This window comes from Sapajus apella, unplaced genomic scaffold, assembly GCF_009761245.1.
Source record: "Sapajus apella isolate SASKATOON/1434 unplaced genomic scaffold, GSC_monkey_1.0 scaffold108, whole genome shotgun sequence".
Classification (NCBI taxonomy): domain Eukaryota; kingdom Metazoa; phylum Chordata; class Mammalia; order Primates; family Cebidae; genus Sapajus; species Sapajus apella.
In genome coordinates this window covers 2385223-2401332 of record NW_022437048.1, presented here as the reverse complement: position 1 = coordinate 2401332, position 16110 = coordinate 2385223, and the positions used below count along the sequence as shown (strand labels likewise).

Here is a 16110-nt window from a genome sequence, read left to right as displayed (position 1 = left end):
AAGAGATGACAAATTGAGATTAACTATAAAATAGGATGATTTTACTCCTCATTCTTGGTACGAGAAAAATATCTACAAAAGTGTTCTGCCTTTTGGCTTCAGTAAAATTTACATATAAAACTGAGAACTTATTTGGTACAAACAATGATATCAGGGAAATAGAGTAAAAGATAAAGGGATATAGAATCAATGTAATAATGAAAAACTTTGCAATTGCTTATCTCATATCCTACCATATTTCCTCAAGTCATTAGTTAGATATGAAATTTCTGAAATTTTGCTGTTAGGGGATCACTTCTGTAAAGCAAATCAAGATTGAGCCGTGTAATTAAGTTATCACTAGGCAGCTACAGCTTATAGATGCAGAAGTTGAGAAAAATAAAACCATAAGAAATTTAAATGTAGGGAATGAACAAAATCATGATTTGGTTCTAGAATCTCACGGGTTTGCAAATTGCAGGTTACAATTGCATTTATCTAACGTAGTGCTGAATTACTTAAGTCTCACAACTTTTCCTAAATATCACAGTCCTGTGTAAATTAAATGACTGTTTACAAGCAATATTTGTTTATTCTTAAATAAGAGGATAAGAATTCTGTGAGAATTATGAACTCAAATAGGGTCCCCAGGCTATAGTCTCAATGGGCAACAATTTAATCCAAATTGAAAAAATCTATAGGCTTGTTGAAGCTGATTATTATCGATATCTTACATGTCTTTATTAATAGATTTTCACGCCATTAGTAAACTTTGACTAGAAAAACGTTGTTGTTTATTTTTTTTTTTTCTAGTTACTTTGTTCTTTGTCATTGGCTTGATGCATCAGGGTGAGGTCGAAAGAATGTTTTCCTCTTGAATTTTGTCAGTCCAGTATGACAAGTTTTGACTGTATGTTTCCCAGGAGTGTGTATTAATTAGATAGTTGGAAATAGAACATTTAATTTTTTATTTTTGGCAATGAGTTTAGATGATACATTTACAGGATCACCTGTCTGTATTTAATACACGATTGTATCATTGTATTAGCTTCTTATAAGCAGTGCTGGAACTCTAACCTCATTCACTTAAATATTCTTTCCAAAATACATAATGAGTACCTACTGTGTCTGAAGCACTATTCTATTCATGCCTATATGATGATATAGCATGAAGAATATTAAAGTGAGTACTGAAGATACAGCGGCAAATTAGAAAGATGCAAAGGAACAGATTAATGAATTTCCCTTTTTCTATGAAGTTCACTGCTAAAGATACTTTTCAAGATGTGTTTATGATTTTTAATTCATGTTTTAAATGTATAGTGAGTTTATTGATGACTTGCATGTATCTAACTAAATTACGGTTTGTAATATTAATGGCCACATTTATTATTTCTGATCTATATAAAATAACACTTTCACTATAAGAAGATACAAACATTAAGATGAAATATAAATCTAATGCAGTTCACGTATTCCCTTTTTGTAGATTTAATGTTTAGCTAAACAGAATGTTAATAATACAACAGTAACACACTGAATTTTTGAACTAAATTGTTGTGGGATAGTTTTAATATTGACATTTTTTTTCCTTTTGTTTCTATGATAGTAATGAAGATGCTGACTTGTAATTCTTTAAGCATATTTGTTTATGCAGTTAGATGCTCAATCTTCTGCTGGTAAAGAAGCTTTATTCTCTTCCTAGAAAATTATTTGTTGTTTGTGTTGAATTTTCAGTCCGTAGTTTGTGACTGGAAATGACCTATGTTCTTTACCTCCTTTAGGGCTTTTACTGTAAGGGTTTGGCATGATAATCCACCATAGTAATGTTCAATTCATGTCTAGCTGGCAAATTAATACATCAACTAATTACACCAGGGCTTTAAGCTCCAGTTCATGTTGGCAAATATATACAGATCTTCATTAGCTCAAATGGAAGACAGGGACAAAGACTATTGGGAGCACAAGGTCAGCTCCTATTTGATGCTTAGAAACATAAGAAATAGTAATTTCAGTTATGTCAATTGATTCCTCCATAGTACCACACACATATTTCATTTGCCAACCATTCCTTCTATAGTTTGGAGACATTGTGTTTTAATTTTTGACCTGCCTTAAATTTACTTAATATAGTGCCATTTTTAATGGTCTATTATTTTATTTTCTGTCTTTTAAAATGTCAATTAACCATGAACCAGAAATTGAATTCCTCACCTTTAAAGTAATTCAGAAATAAACATGGAATTCTTATCTGTATTCCTAGCACCCTTCAATAATCAATAATTTAGAACTTATACTATTATTTTTAGGTTTACGTATTTTTTTCAGAATTTTAATAATGCATCAGTAACACATTGAATGGGTTTTTTTCATGCTTTTGAGGAAGCTGAAAACAGAAACTTAATCAACTAATTAGTGGCTTATATTTTACATGAATAAACAACTAATTATAGGACATAAATGTTGAATTGTAGTTCCAAAACACTTTTTTTTCCAGTTTAAAATTACTGGATTTATGTTAGAAGAAATCATGACATTTTGTACTTTTCTGTCACTTTTTTCTTCTGCTCATTTCAAATAAATTTCTTAAATTTGTATGCCAGGCTATGCTAGACTGTAGGTTCCTTGGAAGCAGAAATGATACTTTAGTCTTCATATCTCCCCCAACATTCAGTTCAGTGTTTGGCACATGGTGCAAAATGGGAACAGATAAAAAGTACACAAAGACAGATTCAGGGGTTGAAGTAGATCACTGAAGTGGGTCAATGAAGATATGCTGGAGTAGGTTGCACTGGAATTGAATGTTAGTTCATTAGTTTGCCTAAAGAAAGAGGTTATGGGAGCATATTTAGGCACTAAAGACAAACTATTTGAGACTATGAAGGTAAAGGAGAGCATGGAGTGTTCTGTGAATTACAAAGCATTCAATATTATTGTGATGTCAAGTGGATGAGGCTTGAAACATTCGTTGAAGAAAGATTGCAGACATTTTTATGCCATGCTCATGGAATTTGGATATTATCCTAAAATCAATGTATAGTCCCTGATTTAATTTTAAGCAGATGGGTGACATAGAGTCTCTCTTTTTTCTTTTCTTCCTGTGGCCCTTTCTTCCTTTTTCTTTTTTCCTTTCTTCTTTCTTTTTTAATAACCAACATGATGCTAGACTATACACATAGAGGCTATTAGGTTTCTCCAGGGAAGCAGAATCAATAGGTAGTAGACAGATAAGTAGAAAAATATTTATTATTAAGAATTGGCTCATGTGGAATGGGCATGGTGGCTAAAGCCTGTAATCCCAGCACTCTGGAAGACTGAAGGGGGTGGATCACGAGGTCAGGAGTTCAAGACCAGGTTGGCCAATATGGTGAAACTCTGTCTCTATTAAAAATACAAAAATTAGCTGGGTGTGGTGGCGTGTGCCTGCAGTCTCAGTTACTCAGGAGGCCGAGGCAGAAGAATTGTTTGAACCCAGGAGGTGGAGATTGCAGTGAGCTGAGATTGAGCCACTGCACTCCAGCCTGGGCAATAGAGCAAGGGACTTCATCTCAAAAAAAAAAAAAAAAAAAAAAAAAAAAAATTGGCTCATGTGACTATGGAGGCTAAGAAGTCCCAAGATCTGCAGTCACCAGTACAATGACCCAATTAAAGGCAATAAGGCAGGTATTTCTTCTCACTTGTGAGAGAGTCAGCCTTTCTGCTTTATTCAGGCTCGTATTAGTCAGTCTTCATGTTCCTTTTAAAGACATACCTGATACTGGGTAATTTATGAAGAAAAAGTGGTTTAATGGATTCATAGTATTATAGGGCTAGGGAGGCCTTACAATCACGGCAGGAACCAAAAGACAATCAAAGGCATGTCTTCTGTGGCAGCAAGGAAGAGAACATGTGCAGGGGAACTCCCCTTTATAAAATCATCAGATCTTGTCAGACTTATTCACTATCATGAGAACAGCAAAGGAAAGATCTGCCCAATGATTCAGTTACCTCCCACCAGGCCCCTCCTATAACATGTGGAAATTATGGCAGCTACAGTTCAAGATTTGGGTGGGGACACAGCCAAACCATATCAAGGCTTTGCAACTGATTACGTGAGGGCCATCAACATTAAAGAGGGCAATTTGCTTTACTCAGCCTATCATTTCAAATCTTACTCATCTAAAGACACACTCACAGACATATCATGAATAATGTTTGACAAATATCTGGATACCTCATGGTCCAGTCAAGTTGACACATAAAATTAATTGTTGCTGGTTATATAAGGTTGAAGGAGATAAGACTTTAGTGAAGACCATTTGCTTCAATGCAGGTAATAAACAATTAGAACCTACATAAAAGTATAGATCATGATAATACAGAAAAGTGGCATATCTGGGAAGTGTTGTAAAGTTAGAATTGAGAGGTTTTGTGGCAGGTCATAGAGGATAAGGGAAATCATAAAATTTTAAATGTGCTTGAGCATTTGTTTACCAAGATGAATGGTGGCACTGTTTATTGATATCAGGAATATTAAAGCTATATACCTGAAAAAAGTGAGTTTGGTTTCATGCATTTTCGACTTCAGTTGTCCATGAAACTTACAGCTGTAGAGACCCAATAGATGGATGATTAAGTCAGTACTTGGATTTGAGTACAAATAATTTATTTGAAAGTTGATCTTAGAAAGCACTGGTAGGGAAGTAGAGAAGCGAGAAAAAAAAGGGAGAAGTAAGCCAACACAGGGAGTGCTACTCACAAGTTATCTTTGTGAGTAACTGGGTTGTTTTTCTTTTCTTCCGCTGGATCTATAAAAGACTCTGTAGAGCATGCTCCAGAGTGGATCCACCTGAAAAGTGAGGAGGCTAAAGTGATTATCCACCAACTCTGTTCTCTCACGGATTGAAGCTGCTTCCTGGTAACAAGATGAGCACACTTGTGGCCCAATTTACATGCAGATCCCTAGCATGCTTCTGCCATCAGAGAAGGTAATCAGAAAGTTGCAGGTACTGAGAGTAAGAAGCTGTGCCAAGGGCATATAGGTGTTGGAAAGACCCAACATACTTTCTTGATTGTAAGGTAGTTGTTGCCTGAAGAGATGTTTCTGAAAGCATCTGAAAGGTAGTTAAATTTAATGCAGTGTAATGAGATCATTCAGAGAAGGTTTAGAATGGAAACCTGTGGAACACTAAAATTTGAGGGGTAAAACAGTGAAAGAAATCTGTGAGAAAGAATGTCTACTGTCTTATGTAATTAATACATCTAAGGGACATGCCTTGAATATGCTTGAAACAAAACAAAATAAGCAAACTAAAAGCTGATGAAGCCACCATTTGACCACTGTGTTCTATTTGACATCTACAAATATATTAGCTTCATCATAGCTGTGGCAATGTCTAGGCTAATTCATCAATGCATCATTAGTGCCTTGGATGATACTTGACATAGGATATGTACCAAGCATTTTTAAACATGTTATTTAGGGATTACTGAATTTATATACACATATTTTTAAAGAGGCAAAAAGTATGTAAACTGTTGGTATTATCAAGAAATAATTATTTTACATAAAAATTCTTTACTCCATACTTTTGTTTTCAATTACTTTTCAAAAGACAGAAACTGAGTAACATTTATTTCATGGGCTTGAGGATTTATGTCAAGTTGAGATCACAAAACCAAGGCATAAGAGGAAAAACACATGTTTAGCCTTTAATGAAGTGCTGGTTTCCTCAGTGCATTTTTATGTATTTAATAATCTTTGATTTGTTTTATTTCTTCAAGCCAACATATGCAAGTCAAAAAACTGTGAACAATGTTTCCAAATATTTCTGGCACAATTAAATACAACTTTTTTGCCAAAATGTCTCTTTTCCTTAGATGTCAATCCTCTGCCATCAGTCCACATGATTTTTCATTTCTGCATTCTAGTTCAAGTCATGACCTGTATTTAGGTGGAGTGTTTTTCTGTACTTTTCTTAATAGCAATTGGTGAGCAGAGAAACCCCTAATGGTGATTTTTATCATTATTATTTTGGAAAATAAGTTACAAAATAAATATATTTATGACTCAAATCCTTGTCTCCAAAGAGCTGCCCTGTAGTTGCAGTTACATTAGCACATTTTAATATCTGCCCTTTCCAAGAATAAATTAGCTGTGGAATGCCAGGAAATATTTCATAGGCAGAAAATGTATAACAGTATTGCTTTTTGAAAGGGATTATGTGCTATAGGATCAAGTCAAAAACTGACATTAATAAATTGGAGCAAAAAAAATTTGGAAATGTTTGTGGCATTTTTAGATGCAATAGACATTCTATGTCTCCATTTTCTCTGGTTCTCTTCCAAGCGAGGGTTCTTCCATAAGTGAATAGTCTTACACTTTTTCTTTATGCACTGTTTCCAAGGGTAAGTTAATCTGCATCTACTATGCTTGTCTGAAAATAAAAAAATGCTTAAAAATCTCTATGATTTCTTTTTCTGTTCCTAATAGATTCTTAATGTATTTTCACTTCTTTTAGTTTTCTTTCCTTTAACTGAGAAATAAGATAATCATGTCAAGTAAATATTATTGCTATTAGCTTCTGATTTTTATGCATTACCTCAGTTTTACCCTTCATTTTAGTAGTGTCTTTTAGAACTACATATCATTGAATTAAGTTGACGCTTGATTACAAAAATTTAACAGCCCAGAACAATCCTTCTGAGAATGTATTAGCATCATCAAATACTACTAATTTTCTTTTCTTTTAGAGATTTGAAGCTCATTTATCATTTTCCTCTTGAAAGCTAAAACACTTTAGAATAAGAAAAACATCACTATTTTCAGAATAGTGAAACAATTAAAATTTTTTTTTATAAAAACAAATGTAATTTTATTATCTTCATACATATTTATTCAATGCCCACTATGTGCCAGGCACCATTATAAGTTCTGCAGACAGAGTAAGGAACAAAGCATACAGAATTCCCTACCCGCATTGTTTTAACCTCTGTGAGCCTTAATTTTCTAATTGTTAAAATGGGACAAAAATAGCTACCTTGAAAAGTTACAAAGTAAAAAATATGTGTGAGTACCTAATGGAGTTTCTAGTACACATAGGTCTTATTTAATACTAGATGATATTATCATTATTATTACATGCTTGATGTAGATCAGTGGTTTTCAAACTTTAATGTAAACCAGAATCATTTAAAGAACTTGCAGGCTAGGTGTGGTGGTTCACACCTATAATCCCAACACTTTGGGAGGCTGAGGCAGGCAGATCACAAGGTCAGGAGATTGAAACCAGCGTGTCTAACATGGTGAAACCCCATCTCTACTAAAAATACAAAAAATTAGCTTAGTGTAGTGGCACGCATCTATAGTCTCAGCTACTCATGAGGCTGAGGCAGGAGAATTGCTTGAGCCCAGGAGGCAGAGGTTGCAATGAGCTGAGATTGTGCCACCGCACTCCAGCCTGGGCGACAGAGCTAGATTCCATCTCAAAAAAAAAAAAAAAAAAAAGACTTGCCAAACACAAATTGCTGGGCCCCACCCTCAGAGTTAGTGATTCAGCAGGTCTTAAGTAAGGTTGAAAATGTCTATTTCTAAGAAGTTGCCAGGTCATATTAATATTGTGGTTCAGTGACAACACTTTCAAAGCCACTGACCTAGAAAGATAAGTCAAATGTAGTAAAGAAGAGCATTGTGGCTAATTCTTCTTAATCCTGTAGTCATCTCTTATTAGGACACATTGTTACTTTTCATTTTAAACATTAGTTTCCATGTACTTTCTTTAAAATATTTACCTACTTGTAAGTAATTCTCCCAGTGTCCCCATCTATTTAGACAATAATGTAAATATACTCCTCTGAAGTTGTGTGATAGTTTGGTGTGTATATACGGTTCAGGTCAAATGAATGGGGAAAAAAAAGAGGTCTCTGTTGTGCATATTTCAGAAAAACCAACAAAGTGATGGAGTTTGTTGGTCTGTTTCCTCTTCTAAAGTGATTGTGTAACTTGAAAACTGCTGGAAACTTTAAAAATCTGTTCTATTTCTACGTTCTTATTATGATATAAAGAGGCTTTCTCACTACAATAGGTGTTATTGTACGTGCATGCAATTTAGAAAATATTTATTAAAATTAAATGATTCTTCCATTTTCATTTATCTGCCAGAATTATTTATCTTGTTCAGCAACCTTTTTAGGTAATAAAAACCCAGATAACACGACTTCAGTCATGAAGAAAGGCACATTTAATCAGAAATATCATGATGAGTCACAACTTAACAAAAACTCTCACTCTTGATATTCAGCCAACAACACTGCCAGGTGTCCAAAATCTAAATGTAGTGCATGACACATACACAGTGCAGCTATGAACAAAAATAATTCCTGACGAAAGCATAGATATCTAAAATATCAACTTATTTCTTTGGTGCCTTCTGAATCAACTTTGATGTATTGTTAATACAATCTCAAGCTACATATTAAGATACCATTAATGGCCACAAAATAACATATGAAAAACTCTCACCATGTGTTTGGACTTTCTGCATATCAGAGACAGGTCTTCAGACCTCTTCTTTTCTTTATCTATATGCACTCCCTATGATCTTGTCCAGATGAGATATCATCAAGTTTCATTGTTTTAAAAACAGTCTACTGGCCACATCCATATATCTATCAATACTAGGAATTAAATATAAGTCCTACCTCTAGACTCTTATAACCAACTATGTGCCTGACATCTCAAATTAATACTGAATAGAAATCCCAGTCATAATGTCACAATCTACCCTTTTCGCACACTTTCTCACTTTGTGTTGGCTACTTTATTTAAACCACTCGTGCCGCAAAAAAATGACCCTATCTTTGACTTCTGTATTTTTCTTATACTCTACATCCATCCCACAAGCAAATATTGTTTTCTCTGCTTTAAACATGTAACAAGGATCTATGTCTCACCCGTTCATTGTTACCAACCTTGTCTAAGTCCTATCATCTCCCATCTGGATGGTTACAGTAACCTCCCTACTTATCTGTCTATAATCATCATTTTTACTTAATAGTCTATCCTTCCAAAAGCTGTGAAATGAATGTTTTAAAACATAAAGAAGATCATTTACTTTTCTAAAAAATTCTGCAGTAGATTCCCATTGTTCTCCAAGTAAAAGTTAGTATTTTTATAATGACCTACACATAATTTGGGCCACCACCAACTAAATCAGTTTATCTCCCACTGACTCAGTTACAGGCACTGTGGCATTCTTGAAATCCTTTAAAAATATTAATTGGCTTGCTCCTGTCTCAGTGCTTTTGTATTTTCTTCCATTTATCTGAAATAATTCTCCATGCTCCATTTATGGCTTGTTTCTTTAAGTGTCCATTCAAATGTCACATTATTAATACCTTAATTTTCCCCCATGGCAGTTATTGACACTTAACTCATTATTCACCCATTTTTTTGTAATCTGTCTCTCTCATATGTTGTGTAATCTTCATGAGGGCAGGGACTTCTGCTCTCTTGTTGACTGTTGTATTCCTAGTGATTCAGAGTTCCCACTTTGTAGCAATTATTCAAGAAATACTTGTTCAATAAATCGATGAGTAGTAGGTGCTTGTCATGTTTTATGAACAAAAAATATTTTGATAAAAACGTCCAGGACTAAAACACATGGGATCAATTTTTGAAGTTTGATGAAAACTATGGCCTATAGATCTTAGAAGTTTATTGAAGCCCACACACAAGAAATGTGAGAAAACCACATAAAACTATCATAATTAAATAGAAATCCCAGCTGTTATAATAGAATTGTAACTATTCAAATTATTATAATTAAATTATTCAAAACCAATAATAAAGAGAAAATTCTGAAAGCATGGAGGGAGGAGATTTGAGGGAAAACATAAATACAGAGGAACATGATAAGAATTACACCAGATTTCTCATTGGAAATAAGGCAAGAGATAGAACAAAGTATGGCAAGCATTTCTAAACTATTAAAGGAAACAAAGAGATGAAGAAAGGAGAGAGAAAGCATAAATATCAACCTAAAATTCTATACCCTCTGAACATATGTTTCAAAAAAAAGGAAAAATAGACTCTTGGAGATATAACAGTTGACAAAATTATCACTAACTGACATTAATTATAAGAAATATTGAAGGCAGTTTTTCAGGCACAGGGAATATGAAACCAAGAAAGAAGGGATTTGTAGCAGGTAAAGATGTAGATAAGTATGTAAAAGTTAAAAGTATTACTTCAATCTCCTTAAAATACTGTTTAAACAAAGATAACAATACAGTTATGCATATTGTTACCTTTGTACATAAGATAGTTATCCATATTATGTAAAAATAAATTATGCACAAATTAAATGTGTAAGAGTCACACAAAGACCAAGAGGGGAGAACTGGAAGTATACTATTATAAAGTTTTCACATATGTGAAATAGAAATGGAAAAAAGAATAGACAAAATCAAAGAAATCAAAAGTGATTCTTTGAAAACAATAATAAATTGATTAACCTTTGGCAAGACTGTCAGAAAAAAAGCGAATACAATTATAGAAACATATTACAATGTATTAGAGGTGATATAACTATTGATTGAACGGATATTAAGAGGATATTAAAATATATTAAGAAGAATGTTATGAATAATCATGTAATATGCATTTGACAACAAAGGTGAAGTAGACCATTTTATCTTGACAATGGAAAAACTAAAAAAGCCCACATAAGAAGAAATGTATAACCTGAATTGTCTTATATCTAGTAAATAAATTCTATTTGCATTTAAAATCTTCCCCCACAAGAAAACTCAAGGCCCAAATGGCTTTTTTTGTGTGACTTCTACAAAATATTTAAGGAAGTGGTAATACCAATACTACCTATATTCTCCCAGAAAATCAAAGAGGACAGAATACATCCCAACTCCTTCTGTAAGTTAACATTAACTTGATATGAAAACCAGATAAAGACATTATAAGAAAATATAACTATAGGCCAATATATTTTAGAACACAGATTCAATATCCTAAACCAATTTTAGGAAATTAAATCCAATGGTATATGAAAGAGTATTAACTAATGACCAAATGGAATTTATCCCTGAAAGGCAAAGTGGGATTAACATTAAAAAAAAATCAGTCAATATAATGAATCAGAATAATAAAATTAAAGAAAATGATCATATGATCATTTCAATAGATGCGGAAGAGTATTTGACAAAATATGTCTATTCCTGATTTTAAAAAAATACTCAAACTAGTAGCAGAAAGAAAGAGCTAATAAAAAAAAGTTGTCTTTCTACAGCTAATGAAAGATAGTAATGAAAAACCTATAACTAAATTACTCTTAATAGTAGAAGACTGAATGTTTTCCTTTTAAAACCAAGGAAGGTGGGGAATCCTAATCTCACCACTTCTATTTAACATTACACTAGAAGTCTAGGCTGTGCAATCATACAAGAAAAAGAATAAGAGGTATCCAGATTGGAGAGAAAGAAATTAAAACATGCTTTCATTTGCAGATCTCACACAAACACACACACACACACACACACACATATCCACACTACTGGGATCTACAAAGAAGCTATTAGAACTAATAAGTTTAGCAAGTTTGCAAGACATAAACGCAATGAACAAAAATCAGATGTATTCCTATCTACTAGCAATGAACAATTAGATATATTTTCACTTACCACGGCCTCAAAAATATGAAATATTTTAAGGAAGAATTTGGCAAAATATGTGAAATATGTGCACATTGAATACTGTAAAATATTGCTGAGAAAAATAAAAGAAAAATAAATAAAAGGAGAGGCATACATTGTTCATAGTTCAGAAGACTCAACACTGTTAAAATGTGAATTTTCTCCAAATCCATGTTTAGATTTAGCACAATCCCAATCATAATCCCAGAAGGCATTTTTGGGAGGGAATAAATTGACAAGTTGATTGTAACGTCATAAAATAATGTAAGGATATAGAATGCCAAAACAAATTTGGAAACAGGCACCAAAGTTGGAAGAATAACACTACCTGATTTCAAGACTCATTATACAGCTACATTAATCAAGACAGCATGAAATTGGCATAAAAATAGGCAAATAGACCAAGAGAACAGAGAGGAGATTCCAGAAATAGATTCATATATATATGGGCAACTCATTTTGATATAGATGAACAAATAATTAAATGGATAAGCGATAATGATTTCAACAAATGATACTGGAATATTTAGATATCAACATCTACAAAAATAATATTAAATTATTCACGCTACATACAAAAATTAAGTAAAACAGAATCATATACCTTAGCATACAATTTACAACTAAAAGATCCTAGAAGAAAACTTGGGAGAAAATATTTGTGTTCTTATGTTAATCTTGCATAACAATCCATAACGATAAAAACTGGACTTTATTAAAATTAAAACTTCCTGTTTTTTAAAGTCACTGTTAGGAGAATGAAAAGTCAAACCATAGACATAAAGGAAATATTTTGAAATAATATATCTGGTTAAAAAAAACAAATCTCACATCTAGATTATGCAAAGAGCTTTCAAAATTAGTAATAAGGTAATAACCAAACCAATAAACATATGGGCCAAAGGTCTGAATAATAGGCATTTCACCAAAGAACATATACAAATGATAAACAAGCACATGAAAAGATGCTTACGGTAGTCATTAGAGAAGTACAAATTAAAATCACAATGAGATACTATCGCAAATTTACTAGAATATCTAAAATTAAAAAGTCATATCAAATTGTTGACAACAATGTGGAGGCACGAGACCTCTTATACCCTGCTGATGGGAATGTAGACTGGTACAGGCACTCTAGAGAACACTGTGATACATTCTGAAAGTTAAACATGCACCTATCATATGATCGAGCATTGCATTCCTAAATATTTACTCAAGATAAATAGGGGCATATATCCATCCAAAGGCATGTAAACAAACATTCACAGGAACTTTACTTGTAATAGACAAAAATCTGGAAACAACCCAAATATACATTCACAACAGATGAATGCTTAAATAAGTTGTGTTATTTCCACACAGCGGAATACTACTCAGCATTAAAAAAGATAAATTATTGGTACATGCAACTATATGGATAAATCAAAAAATAATTATGCAGAATTCAAAAAGCTAGACAGAAAAGAGTACATGCTGTATTATGTCGTTCATTTAAGGTTCTATAAAATGCAAACTAACCTATCATGGCATAAAGTAGGGGAGGTTTTGACTGGAAATGGAGATGGGACTAGGAATGGCAGGAAAGAGGATTATAAAATGATATGGAAAGTTGAGGGTGATGAACATATTCATTACCTTGATTATGGTGAATTTACAAGTCTGAGGAAACTGTAGATTTCAAATATATGCAGTCTACTCTATGCCAATTATGTCTATTGCATGCTGTTTAAAAAGAAATAATCAATGTTTGAATTTAAAGCATTTTCCTTTGCTTTGATGGTCAAAAAAAATATTTAGGATTATATTCGTAATAATCAATAACCCACTAAACTTTCATGTTTTTACTATTTTGGTTTTTAAAAATGTGTTTTTTTCCCTCATAAAAATAAGTAAAATTTAAGCACAAGGATCTTGCAAAATTTTTCTTTAAATTTTGCAGTGAAATTGGATTTTAACAAAAACAATGTGTTTGTAGCAATAAATGAAGTATGCTGATAATATACTCACAAAGCATAGGTATGTCTAAAAAACACCAGTTTAAGAGGCTAGGCACCAACTTCCAGTTCAGCATCCCTGGCAACAGGTCATTCTAGCAAGTATGTAAACTGAAAAGGGAAATTCAACTTTCTGTAGTTCAGTGTCCCTCGAGGTTTAATAGTGATACAGAGTCTTATGCATTACTGTGAAGACAAATGTGATAACAGATGAGCCTTTGCTCATCTCTTTATGCTCTTTATGTAAAGTCAATTTAGAAAGAAGCTTATGGGATGATGACTATTTCCTTCGGTGACCATCTGAAGTTCTAGTGGCTGAAAGTTTGACTAATTTAAGTCCCCATGAAGAGACTTAATCCAGGTGATAATAGCTGCTGTCTTTGAGATAAAATGCATGCACTCATATTTTAATATATTTAGCTTGTCCTGCATAATTCTTTAATGAAAATATTATGGCACAGGTAACTGATCTAAGGGATTCTTTATGCTGTAATATTGATATTACACTATTAAAATTAAAAATTATAATTTTAAATAATATAGAAACTCATTCAGAAAGTAAACAATATTGTTTTCAAAATTATTTAATTCATTTTATAACTTAGAATAGAAATAACGTCAATTAGTATAACAACAACTCTTTAATATGGACAATGCTCCCCTAAACAATCATTGTAGCTTTCATTAAGTATTGATAATGATAGTTTATTGGCAACAATCATGAGGCTGATACATTGCAATACCTATTTTTCTTTAGCTTCTTTCTTCAATTTCTATCCCTTAACTCAATTTCTATCCCTTAACTCCTCCGTTCCTCCTTCCTCCATCACCCTAAGTCATCTCTGTAGAAACATACCTGTCTCTGATTCTGAATGTTTTCTTGTCCTTAACAATGGATGTCCCTCCTGGGGAAGTATATCTTTCTTAGTTTCTGAGTCCAGGCCTTCTTTCTGGGTTGAGAACCCCTTTCTACACATTTTTTCCAGTAGACTATGAACCACAGACAATACATTATTTTTCTTTTTTGCTTCTTTAGAATAAGGATTCAGAGAATACCCATTATTGATAAAAAGCATATTTCCCTTGAATATTTTTATTGATGAAAAGCATATTTATCTGTAACTAGTCCAAAATACATAGTATACCTTGGAAAATTATTTCTATTTCTTAGACACTAGTATTCTTAAGTTCTATTTAGCATGTATTCTATGGGGTTATAAAGAAAGATTGTTTTATCATCTGAAAAATAGTAACAGGTACAACATATGCAGGTTACTTACACAGTTGAAATGTCTCACTACTCTTAACTAGGTGGCAATGTCAATAAAATCCAATATGGGACAACTAGAATAGAAATAAATAATTTTACAGTTCTACATGCTATAGGGAAATCCAAGAGAGGAGTGAGACAAAAAGACATTAGTACACACTAGGGAAAGAAGCTTCCTGACGGAGCATAGTCGAAGATATCTTTTCTAGGAGCTGAAGACTGAATAAAATTCAGTTAGTCACGTGAATGTCTAAGGGAAGGGTATCCAAATTAGAAAGGAAGCAAATACAAGTCAGGGCCCTGGCTCTAAGGCAAGACCACATCTGATCTGCAGAAGGCCAGCCTGTCTGAACCAGGCGAGTAGGGAAGATTGCTAGGTCATAAGAGTGTAGAGACAACTGTGGGCATTTGCATTACATTTTAAGGAAACAAAAGGGCCATGGAAAGCCATGTAACCCATTCTGATTGGAGCATAAAATGAACAAAGAAATGTCGGAGGATTTCAGTTTTTTATTGTAAGAAACAGAGAACAGGAATAAACCAGTTATGAAAATGGCCAACACACGTTTCCAGCGTGGAAAATTAATTAGTATAAATTAAAATGATGCCATCTAGTGTTTCTTTAACATGTTATGAACAATCCTATCAGGAGTGGCCATAAAGAAGTACAGGGATTTGACAATGGCATTGCCATTTGTTTAAACCTTCTTAATATACACATATTCTTAGTGTGGATTTCTACTGTAAGATATGTTTTTAAAAAGATGTTTGCCTATTATTCTCATTTGTTACTCATCATTCATTAGAAAAAATTGGCTGGAAATGAGCTATTTCTAAAATATTTAGGCAAAAGTATACTATATTAGTTGACATCTTCAAGTTCAAAAGGATTAGATAATCCTTACTAATAGCATTATCTGCTTACTGTACCTGCTACTTCTGAAAATGCCTTTATATTATTATAGTTATTTCATATGGTGTTAAATATGCATTGCAATAGTTAACATTGTTTAAGCCATAATAGAAGAATTCTAATATTTGTATGGTGAGACTGTTCAGGCCAATCAATTCAAATTATTCCATTTTGACCTGATTCTGAATTCCTATTTTCAATTCTGGTAAACTGAGGATTGAACTAGAAACCTAATCAGCTTAATATTTAGTGTTTTATCTTTGTAGTTT

At 32.9% G+C, this 16110-nt stretch overlaps 1 long non-coding RNA gene across 1 annotated transcript in view; it reads right to left on the bottom strand.

The window, feature by feature from the left end:
- Window positions 1–5488, bottom strand: part of LOC116537235 — a 54246-nt gene extending 48758 nt beyond the window's left edge. The window contains exon 1 of the long non-coding RNA XR_004263033.1: window positions 4718–5488. This is a non-coding gene — a long non-coding RNA (uncharacterized LOC116537235). The remainder of the gene's footprint in view (window positions 1–4717) is intronic.
- Window positions 5489–16110: the final 10622 nt, after the last annotated feature.